A 9,107-nucleotide genomic window follows, 5' to 3' on the forward strand; every position below is an offset into this window, starting at 1 on the left:
CTTCTATAAGATTTTTGTACGTTTAATTAAAAGTTTCTTGTTACTTGATTTGCTTTGTCACAGATTAAGTGCTTGTGGTGCTTTTTATACTTCCTAGACTTACGATCCCATTTGCTGCCATGCCAATGCTAGAGGTCCCCTGGGTCCAATACCCGTTTTGTTTTCTCCCGTAGCACTAGAAGCGTTCCTTCTTTGACCTGGTGCTTTGCATGTGCTGCTGTGTTCCTGCATGTCCCAGCTGCCCCTCCCCAGCTCAAGGGGCTGCAGCCCCTGGCCACTGCAGCTATTGCCAAGTGTTTGCTGTTAGTCTTCTCTGTGTTTGGCTTGGTCTCCTTCCCCTGCAGTTATGGCAACTTTACCGTGGGGAGCAAGAGCTTTCACTAGGCAGATTATGAAGCAAACAATAAGGTAGGGCTCTTAAGTCTTTAGCAAAGTTTTTTGTTTTTAAATTACAGTGTCATTGTAATGGAGTCACTCTTAGTTTTCATACATGATTGAGACTTTTGCCTTCTGAAGTAAGGGTAGTACCGCTGCTTTTAGTACTGCGTAAAAGTAGGAAAAAAGCCTGCACTTACTCTGTTAGTACAATTGACTGTGTCATTTGTCCAACAGAGCATGATTTAGCTATTACCAAATTACACCCTCATGAGAAAAGTCTTTAAACTGGCCACTGCCAAAAGACACTGCTCTCCTTCATCCTCACCAGCTCCCTGTAGCTTCCTCTGTGCCAAATCTGGTGTTCATCTAACCCCATAAGGAGCTATTCAGAAAGCTGAAGTGGCAGAAACACTTCCCCCTCAAAGCATGTTGCCTGCTATGGTGCTGTCAGGTGAGAATGGATACGAAGCAGAGAATGCAGAGCGTGTGAGCAAGCGGTGCATGGCAGCCATTGGCCTGGCTGTATTATAAACTTCTACCCTGACCTTCCATCCATGACTGAAGGAGTATCCTTTAGGATGAATGGCTAGGTAGACTGGATCTTTGGAGAAACTAACGTGGTTCAGCCTGCAGAATTCAAAAGTGATTGTTTCCTTTCCTATGCTTTGACCCTGTTGAATCAGCATAGTGTACTGTCAGGGATTATGCGAGGTGTGAGTTGTAAAACAGGATCTGTGGGTTGGTTTCTGTATCTTTAGATAAACATGTAAACACTGATTCTGGCTACTAGCAGGTTATTTTTTCTGCAGTTTTCTTCAGTGGTGCAGAGACCGCAGGTCTGCAGCTGTTATATCGCAGTTGGGTTATGTGGTGGGTAGGCAGTGCCTAGTAACTATCTTTGCAAAGAATCAAGGTTTAGAAAGGCAATTGATGAGTTTCTACATCTTTACTTTGAAGAGATGGATTCCTGCTTTGTGCTTTTTTTTTTTTTAATCTGGACTGGAAAAGAAGTGCATGTTACTTGTTATCTCCAAAGAGAAATCTGGTGATGCAACATGTATTCAGAGTGTGAACTAGCCTCTCCAGGCAGTGTTTAGATGCTTTGAACATACTATGAAAACTATTTCTTGTGGGTTAGAAGAGGAGGAAAAAGATAAAGATAGATGAGAACACTCCACTGAGAAATTAGGTTGACATTCACATGTTTTCCTTCTTCAGACAATGGATGATCTTCTGATTTAAAGGCTGCATGAAACACAACCACCTGCAGCTCTCCTGTATGACTTTACCATTGCTGTGTACCTGCATTGGTCAAAATGTCCCTGTCCAGACTGAAGATGCATAAAATATCATCACAGCAGTAACTTGTCCTTTTGTGCACAATGGAACTTCTGCCTGTAAAGTGTGTTTAAGTAGGAAGCACAGCTGCAAGTCTTTAATTAAAGACAGAAGGCTCCCTTTGCAGAGAGTATTTTTTCTTTACAAGCTGGTGTAATTACTAAAGACAAATAAGCTTTCAGGCCTGCATGCACTTTTCCGGGTGTGAAGTAGAGCCAATGAATTCCATGCAAGCTGAGGTCAGGGACAGTTTTACTCAGGGAACGGCTTATCAATGCAGGTAAGACTTTTTAGCAGCTAGCTGCTGTCCAGAGAGGCAATCTGCCCTTATCCCCTCTGTTGTTGGCACTGGCACTTGTCTGATTCCATAACAAGACAATTATGGTGGAAAGCTAATCTTGCAAAATAGCTATTTTCAAATTTTTAAAAAACTTCAAAGCTATTAAAAAAATAAATTCAAAGCTATTTAGAAAGCTACTCATCCTTGGGGGGAGACAGTTGTCCAGCTGGAACTATCTCACCACGAAGTGAGACAAGTGCTACCACAGATTCAAGGAAAGCGGCTGTGATGTGCAGGTAGGGGCGGAGGAGGGAGCAAAGCCCCTTTCAGCAGCAGTTGGCCACTGGCGCAATTTAGTTGTAGCATCACTCTGTAGCCGTGCAGTTACTGAACTTTGTGCTGTTTCAGTAAGTTAAGCCAACAGGAAACCAAAGAAAGGAGAGTGAAGGAAACTGGCAAATAGCTTTTAACTGATTAAGTACACTGAAACTGCTGTGAAGGACCAGCACAACTGAAAGAATGGAACTTAGTGATAGCGGTGAGGAGAACAAGTGACAAAAGTTGGGTGGGGCAGCCAGAAATAGGAAGGGGAGTATCTCCCTGTGAAACATCTTGGTGGTGGCGGCAAAAGGTGGCACATCAGGAAAAAAATGGAGTATGTTGGAAAATGTATTTCTGCCAAGATCAAGATTGATATAGTTCCTGGTGGTAGCAAAAGTGGGAAGTCAGAGGCGGAATAATTATTCTGTGAGAAATATTTTCTTACTCTTCAGTGGGTCTTTCTCTTCTCTACTGGTTGCTCACATTCATTCTGACAGATGTGTGGGTGGTTTTATTTGTCCGCAGTTTGACTTAGGGGGGTGTTGCATTTGGTGTTTCTGGTTTGCTGTGAGGGGGGTGCCTGTAGGTTATGTGAATTTTGCATGTTACACAGGCACACAGCAGGAGGACACTGGTGATTGCGGAGATTGTTTGGCAGATTGGTTTTGTATTTGTTGCTCTAGCACGAAGGTTTTTTCCCCTGCTCACATTCTGTTTCTCAGTTCTTCCTTCATACATTCATTGTTCGCTATTTCCCAAGCATTTCAGAAAAGTGGGAGAAAGCAGCCTCCAGGACAAAATTTTTGAAATCTAATAATGTTTTTTGACTATCAATACTAGCCACTATTCCACTCAACTTTTCTAGATGGCTTCATAACTATGGGACAAGAGGAAGAATATAATTTGTGGACTACTTAGTGTAAGTACTTTTGGACTAAGATTTGTTTGGGAGCATTAATGTGTATGTGTTATACACAGCTTTGGAATGAATTCTCTGGTGGCAAGCTGGAAAAAAAGCAAAGCTAGTAAGAGCTGTCTTACATCATGGAATTGCTTCCCTTCCCTCTCTGCAAAACTACAGAAGAGAAAATGGCTTAAATAATGTGGAACTACAAAAGACAGTTCCAGGTGAAGTGAACTGCTTAATAGATTTGCTTATTCTGGTTCAGCTGTGATGCCACCTAAATATGTAAATCCAATATGAAAAACAATTTGATTATCAGAGTAAATGGCTTAAGTTTCAGTTTTCTTCAGACAATTTTTTAATGATACAGAAAAAACAATGTTTAACTTGTTCAGAAATTTCAAGAGTTGCTGTTCTCACCTGTCTTACTGGTAAAATTAGTGGTTCTGCTTTTGGGAAGGTTGGTAAGATGCAATTTTTCACTCAAAATTTTTAAAAGTCAAATAATTCAATCACATGTGTTTTCTTGGCAAGTATCTACTGTGGTTGATTTCCACTCTCCCCTGTTCTTACCTCATTGTTGCTATGTTGCCCAGAGGATCCCAAGAATAAGATTAGAAGAAGATACTGTATTTTGTCTGTTTTAATGCTCCCGGCTCTGGTTGGAAAAAAGCTTTAAGTTTAGTGCTCCTGTGTTTGGAAATAGGGCCTTGGAAATTTGGAAGGTGAGATCACACTGCAGCTATCATACTTTCCATGAGATCCTTCAACCAAATGTGGCTACTAACAATCACTCCTCAGTGTTTTAGTCTGTGTGTGTGCAATAAGAACTCTATTAAAAACTCTATTACAGTGTCCAGCAGCTAAACACCCCAGAGATACATGCCAGCATCCCAGGAATTACTGACCAAAACTCTCCCTCTCAGTGAAAGTCATGGTTGAGCTGTTCATGTCCATTCTCTGACGAACACAGCTGCCTTGCTTTCTTCCTGTTCACCTGTTTTCCCTGACCATGCAAGTGCTGAAATTGTGTCATTTGATAATACATCCACATGGTATTCATCTCGCTTCGAGGTGTTTCAGCAGCTGTGCTCTAACTTAATTCTCCACACCACTACTGCAGGATGCGGTAATTATTCAGTATTCTTCTAGAGCAAAGCTCCAAAATGATAATCAGTTTGACTTTTTTTCTCCCCAGCATCTTTCTGTACTGAATTCTGGCTTTCACAGCTATACGTGTGAGAAGACTGTATGCAACAAGCCAGCTTTAGTTGCAATTCCTATAGCCATATTGTTAGGATGAAGAGATGTAATACTATACAGCTTCAGACTTATGAATTTGTAACGTTAATGAGAATCCAAATACAAGAGAGGTGAGGAATACCAAAAGTTTTACTAATACATTGAAAAAAAGCAGAAAGAAGCAAAGTAAGAATTTCTAGAGTGGAGCTGTAATGACACTTTCCTTTTTGGTGTCTGTTTTTCCTATTCTTATATTCAATATACCATTTCCCAGTGATTCATACTGTGAAGCGTTTAAAGGCTAGAGAAGATCCTCCTTGCATAAGGATCACTGATCGTGTTACAAATATACCCTAGAAAAAAATGGACAGTTTGAGTCATGTGAACCATGGCAATCACCTTCATCGATTCAAGACCTGGGCTGGTAACTGCAGTAAAAGGGGTCAGACCCAGGGCCAGTGGGACAGTGGAGCCGAGATGCTCTAGGTCTTAAGTGAACAAAGTCCTGGGGAACCTGGTCTGAAGTCAGCGGTGCCCCTGCTTTGAGCAGGATGTTGGACCAGAGACCTGAAGCCCCATTCAGCCTGAATGAGACTGATTTAAAATGGCTGGTTCCCAAAAGCATCAACATGCTGAGCCAACAGATTGGTTTTATTCAGAAGCGGAAGCAAGTACATGTTCACATACAAAGAAAGGTTCACTGGCATTTTCCTGGTTTTGAGAGGGCTTTTGCTAAAATCTGTATGAATGATCTGATGAATATTTCTGAAGAAGACAAAGCTGACTCATAGGTATCCGCCTGATGAAAAAAACCCAGACTTGTAAAGCTGGGTACGGAGGAGGGTGTGGCAGAAATAAACCACCTAACTTCTGAGGAGTGCTGCAACGTGACGCAAGGACAGAATGCAAACGTGGTGAGGAATTACTCCCTCTATAATGTAGAAGCATTACAAAAGAAAGCTCAGGTGCTGACAAATGGGGATATAAATTAAGCATTTATATTAACAGCATAAAATGTATCAAAATCAGTTTATTGGTTCCGCTAAGCAGAATTTTAGAACAAGCTTAGTGCCTGTAACAAGTGACCCAGTGGAAGTTTGGGCTTGTGATAAAGCCTAAGAAGGGTAAGGCCGTAACGATAAACAAAGCCTGTGAGCAAAGGTTGCTATCATCTTTTGCCTCAGTGCCTCAAGAAAATGGGCTTCTAAGATTAGGGAATATGGAACTCCAAGCGGGAAATGCAGAGGATCAAAAAAAGGATAGTCTTGGCGGGGGGAAGATTTCTTTTTACTGTTTTCTCTCCATAATTATGTTTCAATTACGTTATGTATAAATGATAAGATTATCAGTATTCCGTGTAAAAGCTGTACAGATCGTTTATTGGAACAGCAACATTACTGAACAGACACACAAAAAAAAGAGCAAGAGATAATTCAGCGAGGAACCTTGCTTTAAAACAGGTAAGTAAAAAATAAGCGAGAGCACAAACGTATGAAAAATACCAAGCCTTCGTGAGGTTTAAAAAGAGTGAAACAGAGAAACTACGCAGGGCAGGGAAACGTTTCTCCTGGGTGTCCCTTGGAAAAGCGGTCAGTGAGGCGAGGTTCGCACAGGGAAGCGTAACTTCACGGTTACCGGGCGGAGGGAGGACCGGAGCGGAGGCCCTGCCGCAGGCGGGGCCCAGGACACGAAACCACCGCCGAAGCCGTTACGCAGCAAAACATCGCCGGGGAAACCCTCACCCGAACGGGTGAACATCTCGTTTTGAACATCACACCAGCTAAAACACCCGGAGTGACCATTCCTAAGGAACAGTCTACTTCCACTTTTCGATGTTTCCCAGATGGTTCCCTGTCTCGCGGTCCCCTCGCCTCAGGGGCCGCCGCTCCCTCACCCCCACAGAGCGGGCGGCGGGGCCGCCCGCCCCTTTCAGCCGACCCCCGCCACCCCGAACCCAGAGCCCCGCCGGCCACCTCCGGGCGGGCAAGGGCTGGCGGCGGCCGGGAGCTGCCGACCTCCGAGGCGGTGCTTCTGCCGCCCCGCCTCCCCAGCGCCGCTGCAGGAAGCCGGAAGCGGCCGGGGCGCCGGGCAGGCAGTGCGAGCGGCGGCTCGGTGCGTGGGGCCGGGGCTGGTGGGCAGGGCAGGGCAGGGCAGGGGGGAGGCCGCGTCGGGCCAAGCTGAGGTGGGCGGCGGAGCGTAGGCAGCCGCTTTCCCTCGCCGCCACCGCGGGAGGCGGCTGCCCAGGCGTTGCCGCCGGGGCGAGGTGGTTTCAGTTTCCTGGGGCGGTGGCGGGGCCTTCCCAGGAGCTGCCGACTCCTGAGGAGGGTGGCGGGCGGTGGCGGAGGAGCCCCCCTGAGGCAGCAGCGGGCCTGGCTGTGCAGGCCGCCCCGTGGAGTGGCCGCCCTCCCGGGGGAGCGAGGCGGTGGCCGGCCTGCGGCCTCGGCGGCGTGCCTGGGGCTCGACCCTTGCGCCGGTCTCGATGACTTTTATCCCCGTGAATGTCGGCAGGTCGCATCTGATGCGACCTGTCAAAATTACTTTTGTAATTGGGGAGAAAAAAAGCCGAGCGAAGCGTGTGCTTGCCAGTGGTTTGTATAAAGCTTTCCTCAGGTAGTGCTATTGCCTTCGTGATAGGAGAAGTTGTTGTTAAACTTCTACCTCAGGGAGGATGTCCTGTTGCGGAGATGAGCTCTGGTATTGTGCCTTTCGTACCCCATGTTTCTGAGTGTGGGGCTGGCTGGGTCAATCAGGTGAGCCTGTGGCCCTCCATAGCTTTCCAGGAGCTGCCGTCCCTGACAGAGGCCGAGTCCTCTTCCCCCGTTACGGACTGGAACCGCCAAGAGCAGTGGTGATGAGCAGCTCTGGAGCCAGGCTTGCCACTTGGTTTGCAGGCCTTTGGGAGTGTCTGCTGCTTCGTATGGGTTCAAGCAGCACCTTGTGTAGCCCAGGGCAGGGTATTTTGATAATTCAGATACTAGCTGTTGGACTGGAAACCCCTGGAAGGGGGTCAGGTGAAGAAAGCAGGGGTAGGAGGCAGGAACTTCAGGGAGAGACACTTCTTTTCTAAGCGTTAAGAGGGGGCATACAGGAAAGTATAAAACCTTCATATTTATCAGACTGTATAATACTAACATAAGATTTATTCAGAAACTCAGCACCTTGCCTGTCGGCTTTGGTAGCATATAGGATCTTGCCTATAGACAGAAAGAGCCTTCACTTGAACTTCATCATCTGTCCCTACTTGCCTGGTGAACTTGTACATGGCAGCTGTTAACAGGGGAAGTACCTGCTTTGTGTCCTTACCCCGCATGCCTGAGGTAACAGCAAACTTCTTCATATTAGTTAGAAGCAGTCAGTATTCCTGCTTCAAAGTGTGGAGAGTTTTAAAAAAAAAAAAGTCACATTAGCAAGGCAGTCTTTTTCTATTACAATCCCACCTGCTGACAAATAAAGAAGTAGTAGCATCACCAGAAGCAGAAAAATATTCAAAAAAACCCCAGAAAGCAGCCCCCGAACCCTTGAAATGCTAATGAGTCATGGGGGCCAATAAGTCAAACTGCTGGTAGGAGAGATACCTTTAGATATATGTGAGGAACTTCTGACCCATCTAGTATGAGACTTAATGACCGTAAGTGAGATGTGAAGAAATAGAAAGTTCAGCATTAAATCTAGTGACAGGACCAATCGTACAGTTAGAGATACTTTTTTTTTTTTAATGTGAAACTCATAGTGAGTTGATTTAGGAAGATAATGAAAGATACGAAAAGAAAACTCGACATGCTGAGTATTTAGCAAAGATCACTTCTGAATCAGGCTAAGAAAGGAAAGTTATTAAAGGAGGTCTAACAGGTTATATAAGTTATTGAATCAAATTATTATAATTTGAGGATTAAAATTAAAGCTGAATGAGACTTTATGCCTTAAAAGTGAAGACTCTGCCAAAAGAGTGTAGACTTGGTTATTATTTTTAGTATTTGAATAGACATCGGTGAGGAAACTGTGTTTAGTTGATCCTTCTGCGCACTTTCTGTCTGCTTAGAAAGGATTCATTATGTTTCTGTGTCTTGGTATGAGTCTAATGAATGTTGCTTTGAAATAAATGACAAAATACATGTTTACTGGTAATGTGCCAGCTGGCTTGTTACAAGCAGGGTTTTAATTATGAGGAATTTTTTAATTTGGAGATTTTACAAATGGTTTACAGGGTGGGCTATGCATTATTTCCTTGCAGACCTCTTCCTTACCTTCTGTGTCTGCATCGTAAATAGCTTTTTGGCATCTACAGTAATTGCCAGCTGGGAGAAGTTATCTTACTCTACTATTGCAAATTGTCTTGTCAGAGTCAACTGAGAATTGTAAGCTTTTGGGGTGTATTGTTGGGTTTTTTGTTGATATTTGAGATAAAACTTTTCTTCCCTTCTGTAGGTATTAAGCACTTCATCTAGATCTTAAAAATGGTGTTGCTGCATGACTCTGAATTTAGTTTAGAGTAATGTCAGGTCTTTGCATTGTGTCATTGCGTTCTGTATGCTACACATCATTGCCTGGATGTTTTGGGACAGCTTTGCAAGAAACTCCGCATCTTACCTGAGCGAGCAGCTAAATGGAAGTATGAAATCCACAGTCGCTATGCATAGAGACACG

The sequence above is a fragment of the Gavia stellata genome, chromosome 4 (assembly GCF_030936135.1).
Source record: "Gavia stellata isolate bGavSte3 chromosome 4, bGavSte3.hap2, whole genome shotgun sequence".
NCBI lineage: Eukaryota > Metazoa > Chordata > Aves > Gaviiformes > Gaviidae > Gavia > Gavia stellata.